Source organism: Sminthopsis crassicaudata, chromosome 4 (assembly GCF_048593235.1).
Source record: "Sminthopsis crassicaudata isolate SCR6 chromosome 4, ASM4859323v1, whole genome shotgun sequence".
NCBI lineage: Eukaryota > Metazoa > Chordata > Mammalia > Dasyuromorphia > Dasyuridae > Sminthopsis > Sminthopsis crassicaudata.
Genome location: NC_133620.1, coordinates 351,033,992 through 351,046,357, shown reverse-complemented (window position 1 = coordinate 351,046,357; position 12,366 = coordinate 351,033,992). Strand labels below are relative to the sequence as shown.

Here is a 12,366-nt window from a genome sequence, read left to right as displayed (position 1 = left end):
CAAGAGGGGCACAGACTCGAACACACACACACAGTGGGTCACAGTGACAGTGACTCACATAAACACCCGAGTGTGTCCTTAAGTGACTCTAGAATGAGGGGAAAGGGGAGCTGGGTCTGGAGTGTGCAAGGCCTAGAGACTGACTACTTGACTCCCTCCTAGCAGCCCCCCCTCCAAATGCCCCCTCCCCAAGCCCCCAAAGCCCCTCTAAATTCATCTGTCACCGTGCTCTGCCCGGGGAGAGAGGCTCGAAGCACGCTCAGCCGCTCTCTGTCCTATGCCTCAGACGTGGTGCCAAGGAATACCCCTCCCAGCTCCAAGGTGCCCGGTCAGGAGAGGGCACCTTGGCCCGAAGGAGGGAATGGAACCTCCCCCTCCTCTCCCCTTCTCTGCAGATGTCCTGGACTATATTTAGCCCAGGCCGGGCGGCCAGCCAGACCCAGACGCCCCACTGGTCCTAAGCTGAGCTCCCAATTTTCATGCCATTAAAATATTAAGGGAGAACTACCCCCAAATCTCCCCAACCACCACAGGAGGAGCAGAAGGGCCCAGAAAAAAAAGGGGGAGCTGAGGATGTGATAGGAATAGGACTAAGACCTCTCGGTGCTCCTTCTCCTCCGTTCTGTTTGTGGTCTTTGTCCCACTTCTCCCTCCATGCAGGAACAGGGTGGGGTGTGAGGAGAGGGGAGACCCGAGTAGGTACTGGGGAGTCTGGGTTGTTGGGGAAAAAGGGGAGGAACACCTGCAGAGGCTGCTAAGAGAGGAGAGGGCACGAGGGCCCAGAAATTCCACCTGTCACATTTCAGCCCCCACCCCTATGAGCTCTGGTTACAAGGCAAGACAGAGTGGGAGAGGTTGACAGGTGCAGGACCCAGGCTACAGCATCAGCTTAATCCCTACTGGGCCTGACAATGGGGTGGGGGGGCCCACTTGTGCCTGTGGGGGCATCAACCAGGGGTGGTTACCTCGTCCCTGGCTGAGGGAGGAGAGAGAGCAGAGGAAGTCTGTGTATAGACTCCACCTTTCCTGGTCCCCAACTCTGTGTGGCAACTCACTGGGGAGCAGGGGAAGGGGGTATAAGGCTGTGGCAGGGTGCCTCTTTCCCACCATACCTATCTCCAGGGAAGGAAGGAGCCCAGCATGCCCCCTCTCTCCTCCCCTCCCCCTAAGATGCCAGGCAGGCGGGCCAGAGTGTGGGAGGTCTGTCTGCCTCCTCCTCCTCTCCAAATTCCAGAAACAAGCAAGAAGAGGCTCCAATTGCAGAAAGAGCAGCAGGCGGTCCAGGCTGTGGGGGCTGTGGGGAGGCAGAGACCCAGACTGAGAGGGAGACAGCCCCCCCAGACACGGACACCCCTGGACAGATACACAAGCTCTCTCCCCCCCTCCTTCCTATACACACACACACACACACACACACACACACACACACACACACACACACACACACACACGCTCTCTCACCTCCCACATTGACACCCAGACACCCAATCCATACAATTCCCAACACACACCCGGACACACACAGAGATCCAGGCACACTTTGAAAACAGCCTCTCCCTCCCCCCCACAACTGTGTGGGCTACAGCAGGGGTGGGCATGGGGGGGGAGAAGGTGGTAAAGGGGAAAAGCAGTTTTCCATGTTAAAAAAAGAGAGGGAACTAGAAGGAAAGGAGAAAGGCCTTAGGAGGGACGCAAGGATCACGGAGGAGACAGCCAGCCACAGGTTCTCACCCCCCACCCAACGGGACTAGACGCTTCCTTGGAGACTCACACCCCAGGTGTCAGCTCCCAGCACCCCCACCCAGGCTTTCTAGACAAGGTCAGAGCAGGTTCTCAGGGGCGTGCAGGAAGATAAAGTTGGACAGAAGAGAGATTAACCCCATTTATCCTAAATCCATTTGTTCCTGGCACGGGATTACAGGGGAGAGGGAGGGCGGGAAGGGCTAAGGGCCTGTGGCTAGGGCAGGCAAGAGAGTCCAAACCAGGCTCCCTGGAGATCCTGCCGCCGTCCCAGGTTCTCTGAAGACCATCCTGCCCTGTATTGCCACCCCACCATCCAGAGGGCAGCCAGCCAGAGCTACGGGGCTTGTGCCTATGTTGTCGGTGGTGCCAGGGGCACAGCTGGCAGGCCCTAGCCTTTTGGTCCGTCTCCACACAGCCCTGGGAACATCCCTAAGACTCCAGGCTGGGAGCGAGAAAGAGGGAAATGCCAAGGGCACAGGCCCAGTCCTTTGGGTAGGGAAGTCCGGGAAAAAAGAGTCACTCCAGACCCTTGCCCACTCTACCTGAGGGATCTTTGCCAAGACCTACCAATATCCCACAGATTAGAGGCCCTGTGCATGAGTAACAGGAACTATGTTGTGGCACGTGTGGGTGATTGTGCCTAGAAAAAAAGCAAAGTGGGGGTTGCGGTGGGGGCGGGGACGGGACAGTGAGCTAAGTGAGATGGGACTCCCCGCAGCCAACTTCCTGCTAGGCTGGTACATGAAGGAAGGGGCGCCCCCAGGGAATAAGACAGAAGTGCCACCGCTATCCCAGCCCCAGAGCGGGCGGAGGCTGCGGCCAGTCCTGGCTCCAAGTTGGTAAGAGACTGAAATGGAGGGAAGTAAGGGGATATCTAAGTGCCACTAGCCTAAAGAGGTCATCTCAGCCCTCTACCTGTGTCCACAAAGGGCCCCCCAGATCAGAGAGTGAAGCTGTAGAGAGAGACTCATCCCTCTCTCACACACTCCCTTTCCAAGGCTGGGATCTCCCATTCCCAAGGGCTAGGAAGTCCCACCGTCTGACCTCAGTGACCTTTCTGGCCCAGGACATTGCAAGATTCCAGTCAACACTGATCTCACACTTCCCTCACCCAAACAAACTGTCTAATGAATTCTAAGTTCACTTGACTCCACCAAAATGCGGTCCCTCCAAATTCACTGGTGATATAAGGGCAAGGTAACAGCCAACCACAAAATATGGATAATCCATGTTGTCTCTAGGCCTAGGCTGGGCCCAGCCCTCACAGCCCAGAAGTAGGAGGAGAAGGCTGGGCCCAGGTAGGAAGAGTATTTCCAGACCCTTCCCCACCCCCAGGGGAAGCCCCAGGGCTCAGAACATCCCCCACACACTGATTTGGGGGATTCCCCAAAATCGCTCTCCTCCCACAACACAGGAGCTGAATTTGGGGTTTGTGCTCCGTCTCCTCCCAGGAATGAAATGACTTTGGATTGGCCAATGGAAGGGTTGGTTACATGTTGCCAACTTGGACACATGGAGGCTCAAGTTCAGGAAGGAACAAAAGGAGACTCTAGATCGCCTATCCTTGTTGTCCCTGGAAGAAGGATGGGGACAACTGGGAGGAAGGAAGGAAGAGGGGAGATGGTAAGAATCCCAGGGGAGGCAAGGAAGCCAAAAAGATGTAAGAAAGGATCGATCAAGGGTCCCACAAGCACACATGTGAGTAAATCACACACACATACACAAAGACATACACATCCACACATACACACACACACACATACACCCATGCATACACATACACATACACACACCCACATCCACACAGACATACACATACACACATACACCCACACACATACACCCACATACACACACACATGCACATACACAATACACAGACATACACACGTACACACACATACACCCACACACATGCATACACATACACACACACACACACACACACACACCAGACCAACAGAAACAAACTCAGAAGCTGGGACTAATAATGGGGGGTAGGGGAGAGGAAAACTACTTTTGAGGGGTATTGATTCAAGACAAGTTGGGGGTTCTTGTCTGGCAGGGGAGGAGGCACCCCTGACATAAGAGAATCCTTCTGCTTGGATCTCTATAAACCTTCTCTCCGCCTGGGAAGGTTTTCCACACTATTTTTCCCTGCCCCCCCCACATACCAGTAACTCATCACTTCTGCCCAGGTAGAGGTTCTGTGCCCAGGGCAGATAAGGGCAATGGGTAGGAGTAAAAGAAAAGCTGATTTCTCAGTGATCACCCCCCCACACACACATCTGGCCCACAGCTTCCCAGCCTCTGTGGGTGGTACTGGAGTCAGCAAGAATCAGGGTTGTACCAGGTCCCAGACAGTTCCCAGCAGAGCCAATCCTGGGCAAAATAAGACAGCCATATTTCTCGTCCCTCGCCCCCAAATACAGCTCCCTCATTAAGGAGAAAGTCAACACGATCCCCCAATGTCAATACCATCCTAATGAGACGAGCCGGGGGTACCCCAAGCCACGCTTTGCAACAAGCCTGCTACCTGTCCCGTGAGCTCCGGCTCCACAATCTCGGCGTCCTCCGCTCTACCTGAGATCCCCCCAAAAGCCATCCAGGCCCCCTCCCCCAGCCTGGCTCCCCGGTGGGGGTGGGCCGCTCGCTGATTCTCCCCAAACCACAGAGTCTCGGATAACAGGCGGGAGAGAGGGAGTGGGCCAGGCCTTTGGGCATCCGATCTCTCCCCAAACAGGTTTCAAAGTCTCTTTTTGTTTTGTTTTTCTAAAGTGAAAAAGGAAAGTTTTCTCTGGTGCCTCTGACACTCCCAGAGATAACACCGAACACTCCCAGATCCAGACTCAAAGAACACACATGTGCGCACCGGGGCCCAGACCCAGAACCGACCGACCCCTGCGCGCACGCGAATCCAGAGCGGCTGACACGGACAGACACACGGAACCGGCCGGGCCGGGCAGACGGACGCAGGACAGTCAGAAAGGCAAAAAGGAGGAGAGCGCAGGCCAGACTCCGAGGGCCCTCCAGAAGCCGGCAGCCCCGGACGGGACACGCGCCCGCCCCCGCACCCCTCCCATTAGGACACCCCATTCCAGCCGCATTCCCCAGACACCGGAGACACGCCCCCACAGACGGCCGGCCGCGCGGTCACGGACACGGAGCCCAGACACACACCCCGCCCGCCCGCAGCCCGATCGCGGACACGCACCCAGACACCCAGACGGTCTCACAAAGACACTCATACAAAGACACCGGCGGGCGCGCGCGCTCCCCACAGCCAGAGCCGCCCCCGCTCCGTGGGTTTCCCCAGAGCCCCCCTCCCTTCCCCGCCGGAGGCTACGTCCGGTCTGGGAGGCTGGCGAGCCCAGGATCTCCGGCCCCGCGCCGAGGGGTCCCGTTCCCCGCCGGCTAGCGGAGCCCGGGCGCAGCCGGAGCCCCGAGGACCGGGCTCGGGGTGAGGGCTCCCCGAGTCTGGGGGCGGGGTGACGACGGCGGGGGCTACCTGGCAGCAGGAGCGGGTCGGTCCGTCGGTCTGTCTGCCCGCGGAGCGGAGCGCGGCGCGCCCGGGCCCCTCCCTCCCTCCTCCCCGTCCTCCGCTAAGGGCTCGGGTCTGGGACCTCGGAGGGGGAGAGTCCGGGACGGGGGCCGCGCCGCTGGGCTCAGGGGCGCGGGGAGAGCACAGCGGCCATGGCGAGTCACGTGCCGAGCATGAAACTTTACCCGGAGCCCGGGGTTGGGGGGGTGGGCGGGGTGCTGACGGGGTGGGGGTACCGGCCTCCTCCCCACGGGCCCCGCCTCCCGCCCCGCAGAGCCGGCCAATCCTCGGACGCGGGGGCGGGGCTCCGGGAGCACTCCCCCACCTCCCCGGCATACACCCCGAGAGGTGTGCTGAAGGAGCCGAGAGGGCCGGGGGGTGGGGGGGCGGGAGCGTGGGAACCCGGGGAACCCCCACTCCCCCTTCCGCCGATGGAGGCGGCTCAAGGAGAGGAGGCTGCAGAGAATTACTGGGGGTGGAGGACGGGACCGCGAGAGGTCATAATGACCCGCATCCACCTAGAACCCCGGGCGGACCCCGGATCACCTGGTGAGCGCTAAGCCAGAAGATGAATACCCGGGGACGTCACACGCGTGGGGAGATCAAGCGACGAGGGTCCCTTTGGGGGGAGGGAGAGGCTGGGGACGAAGTTATCCTAGTGACCCGGCCTCTGACTCTGGGGACCCTCCCACCTCCCCTAAAGCTCCTAAGGAGAGGCAGGTAGCAGCACCGTAAGGCACCAAAGCACCACTCAGAACCGAGGGGACCCAGAGCTAGATAATCCCTCAACCACTATCAGACGAGGCTGGAGGGCGTGAGACCCCTTTTCTTTACCACCACCCTCCCTTTGAAAAAGGGGCCCCGCCCCCTAGCCCCCAAACTCAGCAGCTCTCTAAAGTACCAGCAGGGGGAGCTTAGGAACCTTCTTCCCCTGCCCCCCACCCCACTTTCGGCACACCTCTCCCCCCCACCCCCCGGGGAGATGCAGACTGATTCATTTTCCTTCTTTGGCTCTGCTGGGGGCGGGAGGAGAAAGAATTAAGAGCCAGGTCTCAGCTCTTCTCAAATAGAATCAAAGAGTGTCAGCGTTGGAAAGGGCCTTGGAGAACAACACCGAGTGCAACCCCCTCGAGACTGACTGAAAAGAAAGCCGAAGCCCGAGTCAAATGACTTGTCCAAAGTCACATGGATAACCCGGAGCACACACGTCTTTCTAGATCCCAGATATCCGCGTCAGGCTCCCCCAAGTCATGGATCCATGGGGGGTGGCAGCAGTTGTCCCCTATTTCTGAATCCCAGCTCCCAATCATACCAGCGCAAACATTTTATTTTTTTAATGCACATTTCTCCCCAGCTTCCCCAGAGACAGCTGGCTACTTGTCTAAGGTCTACGCTTATTTGGGGACTGAAAGAGGCTTAGACAGTAGGGAATCCATGAGGAAATCAGGAGACAGAGACACAGGGTCCTGAGCCACAGACCCTCCGAAGGACTTCTTAGCTTGAAAGGGGGTCAAAAGCCTGGACATAAAATGCAGCAGAGACAACTCTAGAATATAAGGAGGGAAAGGCCCTTGGTATAGACAATGTCAGGAGAGGAGTGGTACCCCAGAGATGACCTGGGTATAACCTCATTTTACACCAGAAGGAAACTGAGGCCCTTGGACTCAAAGCATCCGTCTTGGGGGCAGGCGATGTTATTCCTGTCTTTCCAGCCCCCAGCCCTGTGTGGCACAAAATAGGTACTTAAATATTTGTTGACTGAAGGAAGCTACGATGAGAAAACCAACTTCTTCCACTTCCTACTTGGATTCTCAAGCTCTTGCCAGACAGGGTAATTTAGAATGACCTCCTGGGTCCAGGCTTCTGGAGAATGACCTATCCTGTTTTTATTTGGGGGATAGGGGGTGAGGAGAGAAATGGATGAACTGTTATGACCCGGCATCATGGTGGTATACCCAGCTGGTTCTGGAGAGAGTATCTTCCCCCCCACTCTCCCCCCTCCACTCCTTCCTGTCGGATCAGTGCTCTATCTCCTCCTCCCGCCTTGATTTCCGTCTGCCTTTTCAGCCGCCCATCCCCTCCCACCCCATCCAGGCCAGATCCATCCGCAAACATGTGCTCAGCGGGTAGGAATGCACCAATGGCTCCCAGATGTGGATGCTAATGCTTAACCCCTTCTCCCCCCCCCACCTCCCACCTCCCTACTGATTCCATTCAGCAGCAGAGTGCTGCTGGGGTGGAGGTGGAAGCAGAGCAGATCAATCACCTGCCCCAGCCCACAAACCCACCCTCACCAGCCAGCCCCTTCACCGCATCTTGGCTACCACAGCTGGACCGAGCTGCTAGGGGCAAGAGGCTAACAGACACACACATACATCAGTAGCCTCACATATAGAACAACAGAGAATTGTAGGGGTAACACCAGACTGACAAATGAATCCTTTACGTGTGTCTACCCCAGAAAATGGATCAGAGTTTTTATATTCTACAAGCTTTCTCAAGCTCTCTCCCCGGTCAGTGTTCTCAGTTCTCCCCCCCCCCCACATACATAACCAAGCATGTTTTTTCCCCCTATTTGCCCTTTATTTCCCATTCCAAACTACACAGGAGTAGAACTTTTTAGACTTAAAGAAGGTAAGAGAGAGAAAGGAAGAAGCCTGGATGTCCCATAGCCTACAGGGGGCCTAGGAGAGGAACAGGGAGCCCCAGGGACTGCCCCAAAGTCAGCTTTTTTTTTTTTTTTCCAGAAGCAGCTGAACTCCAGCTGTGTTGGACACACACACGTCTGAGCAGGAGAAAGCTGCTTCTCCTCCCCACTCCCCTCCTCCCCCCATGACCTAGAAGCAGAATTCCAGACCAAAGAGCCAAGGAGGCTTCAGGGGAAAGACACAAATGGTAGGAGAAACTGAGAAATGAGTGGCTTTTCAGGGCAGAGAATGAACAGAAAACAAGCTATTCTTTGACTTCCCTCTACCACCCCTTCCCCCCCCCAAGATCTTTTAGTCTTTTCCAGATCCAGCCTTTCCCTCTCCTCACAACCCCCTACACACAAACACACACACACACCCAGAGATTACAAACACAAATAAATTATCCAGACCAAACACAATAGAGGTCAGAGGATTGGGGGCATAGAATCACACAAATTAACACAAGATCTAAATCCAAAACCTGCACCTCCTCACCTCCAATTCCAAGTTCTTTCCATTATACTACCCTCTTTCACCAGGGGTTTAGGTGGAGGATAGAGATGAGTATGGATGTGGTGCTGGGAGGGGAAGGATTGTTAGGAGGGAAAAGGGGGAGAGGATCCTTGTCTCCAAGTAGCAGCTATGTTAAATGGCACATTTTAAGTCAAGAGAAGGGAAGCTTTTTTCTGTTAAAAGCAGGAAACTATGTACCTTTTAGTCAGCATTTGAGAAAGCAACCATCTCTTCTATCACCAACACAAGCTTTCAACTCCTTTGTTGGAATACTTGAAAGGTTTCCCATTCCACGACAGTACCCCCTTCCCTGCTTAGATTGCCAGGTTTAGGAACTGCCACCCTAATCTGACCACTTCTACAAGGGAAAAGCTAATTGGGATGGGCACAGACATGACTGAAGAGATTAGCAGGAAAAGGGGTGGAAGAAGAACAGAAAATCCTTTCGATCTAGGACAGACCAAGACTTGACAGGCAATGTCAAAGAAACCGTCTGGGGATAGAGTACAACTCAAATCACAGGCCCCTGAGACCCAGTACCCCCCACCCCATTGGACACAACTAGGGTGACTCAGCTGCATCCGGAAGAGATGCCAGAGCAGTGACTCACCTGCCGAGAAGAGCTGAAATTGGCATCATGCCAGCTTCTGGGACAGAAGTGACTTAGTCACTGGGGTTACTGTGCCTACTAGGCATTGCCAGGGAACAAGGGCTGTGGGAAGGTGGTGGTAGCACTGAAGAGAGTTGGAACCTCCTGCATATTGCCTATGACCACCCCTGTGTGGAGGCACAATTCAGGGAGTTTGGTGTCAAAGACTATCCCCTGCCCCTCAGGCTGGCCATTCTCCACAATGCCAATGACCACTCTCTAGTTCAAACAAGTCATCCAAGACCCCTGGGATGCCCTGCCCCCATGACAATCTGCCCTCTGCCCATCAGTCATCACACACAGTACTGCCAGCTCCACCTCCTCCTGCCACCCAAGTTGTACCCAGGCGCCATGTCTCGATCAACATGCCCTGGCAGTACCCCCCTCCCTGCCCTTGTTACCCCCACCCCCACATCCCAGCAGCTGCTGAAGTTGTCAGGCAAGAGAACTGAGTGGGTGGGGGATTGGGTTACCGGTGGCTGGTGGGATGGGATATTATCCAGTTCCTTTCCCTGGTTTCCCCAATGGCATTCTTCCTTCCCACTGTCACTCTGGTGCCAGTCTGGCAGAGAATGTCCTAAAATTGGACTCCTCCACTCCCCTTCTCCATCACCAGTCAGCAATTGAAGGTTCAAGAATGTTTGCCAGGCATAAGAATTATTTCTCCACCCAACTCCATCCCCCAGCAAAATAATTTCCATATCAATCTGATTCCCCCTTTCCCCCAAGCCATAATACTTTCCTCCAAATCCCTTTCCCTTAGCCAATAAAGAGGTGAAGGAAGGTTAGTTCTAATGGTTCAAATTCAGTGGGATTAAATTCTCCCTCTGAATCCCACCCCATCTCCACGGTTGCCTAGAGTCTCTAGTCCCAGAAGATTGGGGGAGGGGATAGGGGAGCCCCAAGGGGAGCCAGCAGGCCAGACAGCCTCAATCCTCAATCCATTTGCACTATCGATTTCTCACACACTGTGGCAGAAAGCCCAGAGGTTGGGGGTGGGGGGAATGACATAGCCCCCCCAGAGACAGAGACACAGACAGTGACTGAGAGGGAAGGAGGAGGGGCAATATCTGCCCAAGTCAACTGAGATCAGCTGAAGGTAGGGGAAGACGAGAGCGCATCCTTCCAGTCAGACTGAAAACTGGTGTGAAAGGTTGAGGATCAGTGATGGAACTCTGAAGGAATGGGGCACTAACTATCCTAGTCAACAATTAACTCACCCGATAGTTAACTTAGTCTTCTTCCTCCCTCCTCTCCATTTCATTTTTTAGCTCTTTCCCTCTGTCCCAAGTCTCAAATGTCTGTCTTTGTTCCTCTTCCTCCTTCCGTTTCCAACTTGGGGGAAATCAGAAGTTCATTAGAAGGAGCCTCAGTGATGCCCACCTGTCCCATACTGGAGACAGTGGGGTAAGGTAATAATGCTGGGTTTGAAGTCAGAGTAGAAATACTTATAGCTGTGTGACCTTGGGTCACTTTTCTGTGGGTTGGATCACATAACCTTAAAAGGTCCCTTCTGGCTTTAAATCTGTTATCCCTTTGGGGATGAAAAGTAGGTACAGGACTCACAAAATAACCCAGAACTCTTTCCTGAATGAAACCTTGTGTTAGGGGTTTAGGGGAGTTAATATCATTTCCTAGTTTTACTGATTCCCCTTCTATGTATAATATAAGGTTTTGTCATGGAGTGGACACAGAGGACCGTAATAAGCTTGTTCTTTTGAAATAAGAGCTAAATAACAATGCTACAGGAGCCAGGACACTTGGTTCCCAGTTTTGCCTTTGCTACTTTGCAAGAGTGTGTGTGGGGGGGACACACACATGACAGAGAGAGAGAGAGAGAGAGTGTGTGTGTGTGTGTGTGTGTGTGTGTGTGTAGAGGGAATGGATTAAATTAGAGAAACAGATTTAGAGCTAAAAGGAACCTTGGAGATAACCACTCATTTTTCAACTAAGGAAATTGGTCCTGAGAAGTCATAACAAGTAAAAAGTTAACATTTGAACTCAAGTCTTTCACTGTCAAATCCAATGTCCTCTTCATTGTACTAAAGTCCCTGATATTCCATAATCCTAATTTCCCCCATCTTAACCCAACCTCCCCAAAATATGATCCAAACCCCAAAGCTGTCTTCATTACAACTGCTGGGAAAACCTGTCTCCAAAAATCAGGGATCAATAAACCACCAGGGTAGGACTCTGCATCAACAAAGGGTTGCCTCAGCAGATACCAAACAAACTGGGTCTAAGAAAATTTGAGACCCTATTGCAACGTTATGGAGAAGGAGGCAACCTTTGGCAAGGCAAAGATCTAAATCAAGTAGCCAGAAGAGCTTGGGAAAGAGATGAGGAGATGGCTGGGGCTGCCTTTCTCTTCGTTCTATTCCCTCAAGCTGGGTCAGGCCACATCCCAACCCCCTGGCTTTAATACTTATATGGATCTGACTCCATAATCCATCCCAAGTCTAGTGCCCACCCCTATCCTTATGCAGCTCCCTCCCCACTGCCAGCAGTCCTTCAGATCCCTCCTCACTCCTTCAGCCCCCACCCGCCTACCTTGGCCAACAGTCCCCCTTCTGGGCTGCCCCGTGCTTTTCTGCACGTCTCTCCTGCTAGGGGACAGGCCAACTAAAAATAGTCCCTGCTGCCTCTTGCCCACAGCTGCCCAAGGAGCAGGAAATGAGGGGGGAGGGAGAGAGCTGTGTGCCATCCTGTCCCCCCCCCCAGCCATTCTGAGCTCAGAATGATGTCCAGCACTTCAGCCTAGGGCAGGTGCCAAATTGGCCATCCTGAGGGCATCCTACCCTCTTGGGCAGTTTTAGTGGTTTGTGTCCACACTCTCAGAGCCAGCTCCCACCACCACCAAGGAAGAAAGGAAAGAGGGGGCAGACTTGAGAACTCTTTCAATCCTCAGCCAATCAAGGTCAACCACAACCATCAAACAGGATGGTGACTACCCCCAAAAGATTGAGATACTGGAAACAGGAGGGGAGAAAATAGATTTGATATTTGGGTGAAGAAATATCAGCTCCCCTGGCTAATCTGAAGGACAGGGGAGTAGAGATTCCCTCCCCTTCCCTTAACTCTCCTGGTTTTACAGCCCTTTCTTCCTACTAGCTGGAAAAGGACAGTGCTCTAAAAACTTAGCAAGAAAAGGATCCAGCGCCCGAGATGATAGTTTAGTAATCATCCACCTATGTGAAAAGGACAAGCAGGGCACGAAGAGACTTTAAAAA

At 54.2% G+C, this 12,366-nt stretch overlaps 1 protein-coding gene across 2 annotated transcripts in view; it reads right to left on the bottom strand.

The window, feature by feature from the left end:
• RARA (retinoic acid receptor alpha) overlaps window positions 1–12,366 on the bottom strand; it is a 56,862-nt gene that overhangs the window by 41,266 nt on the left and 3,230 nt on the right. The window contains exon 1 of one of the 2 annotated variants that reach the window (XM_074261447.1): window positions 5,252–5,438. The exons of the other annotated variant lie outside the window; for it this stretch is intronic. The gene's annotated coding sequence lies outside the window, so the exon portion shown is untranslated. Of the gene's footprint in view, window positions 1–5,251; window positions 5,439–12,366 lie in introns of those variants that run through there. 2 annotated transcript variants of the gene reach the window in all.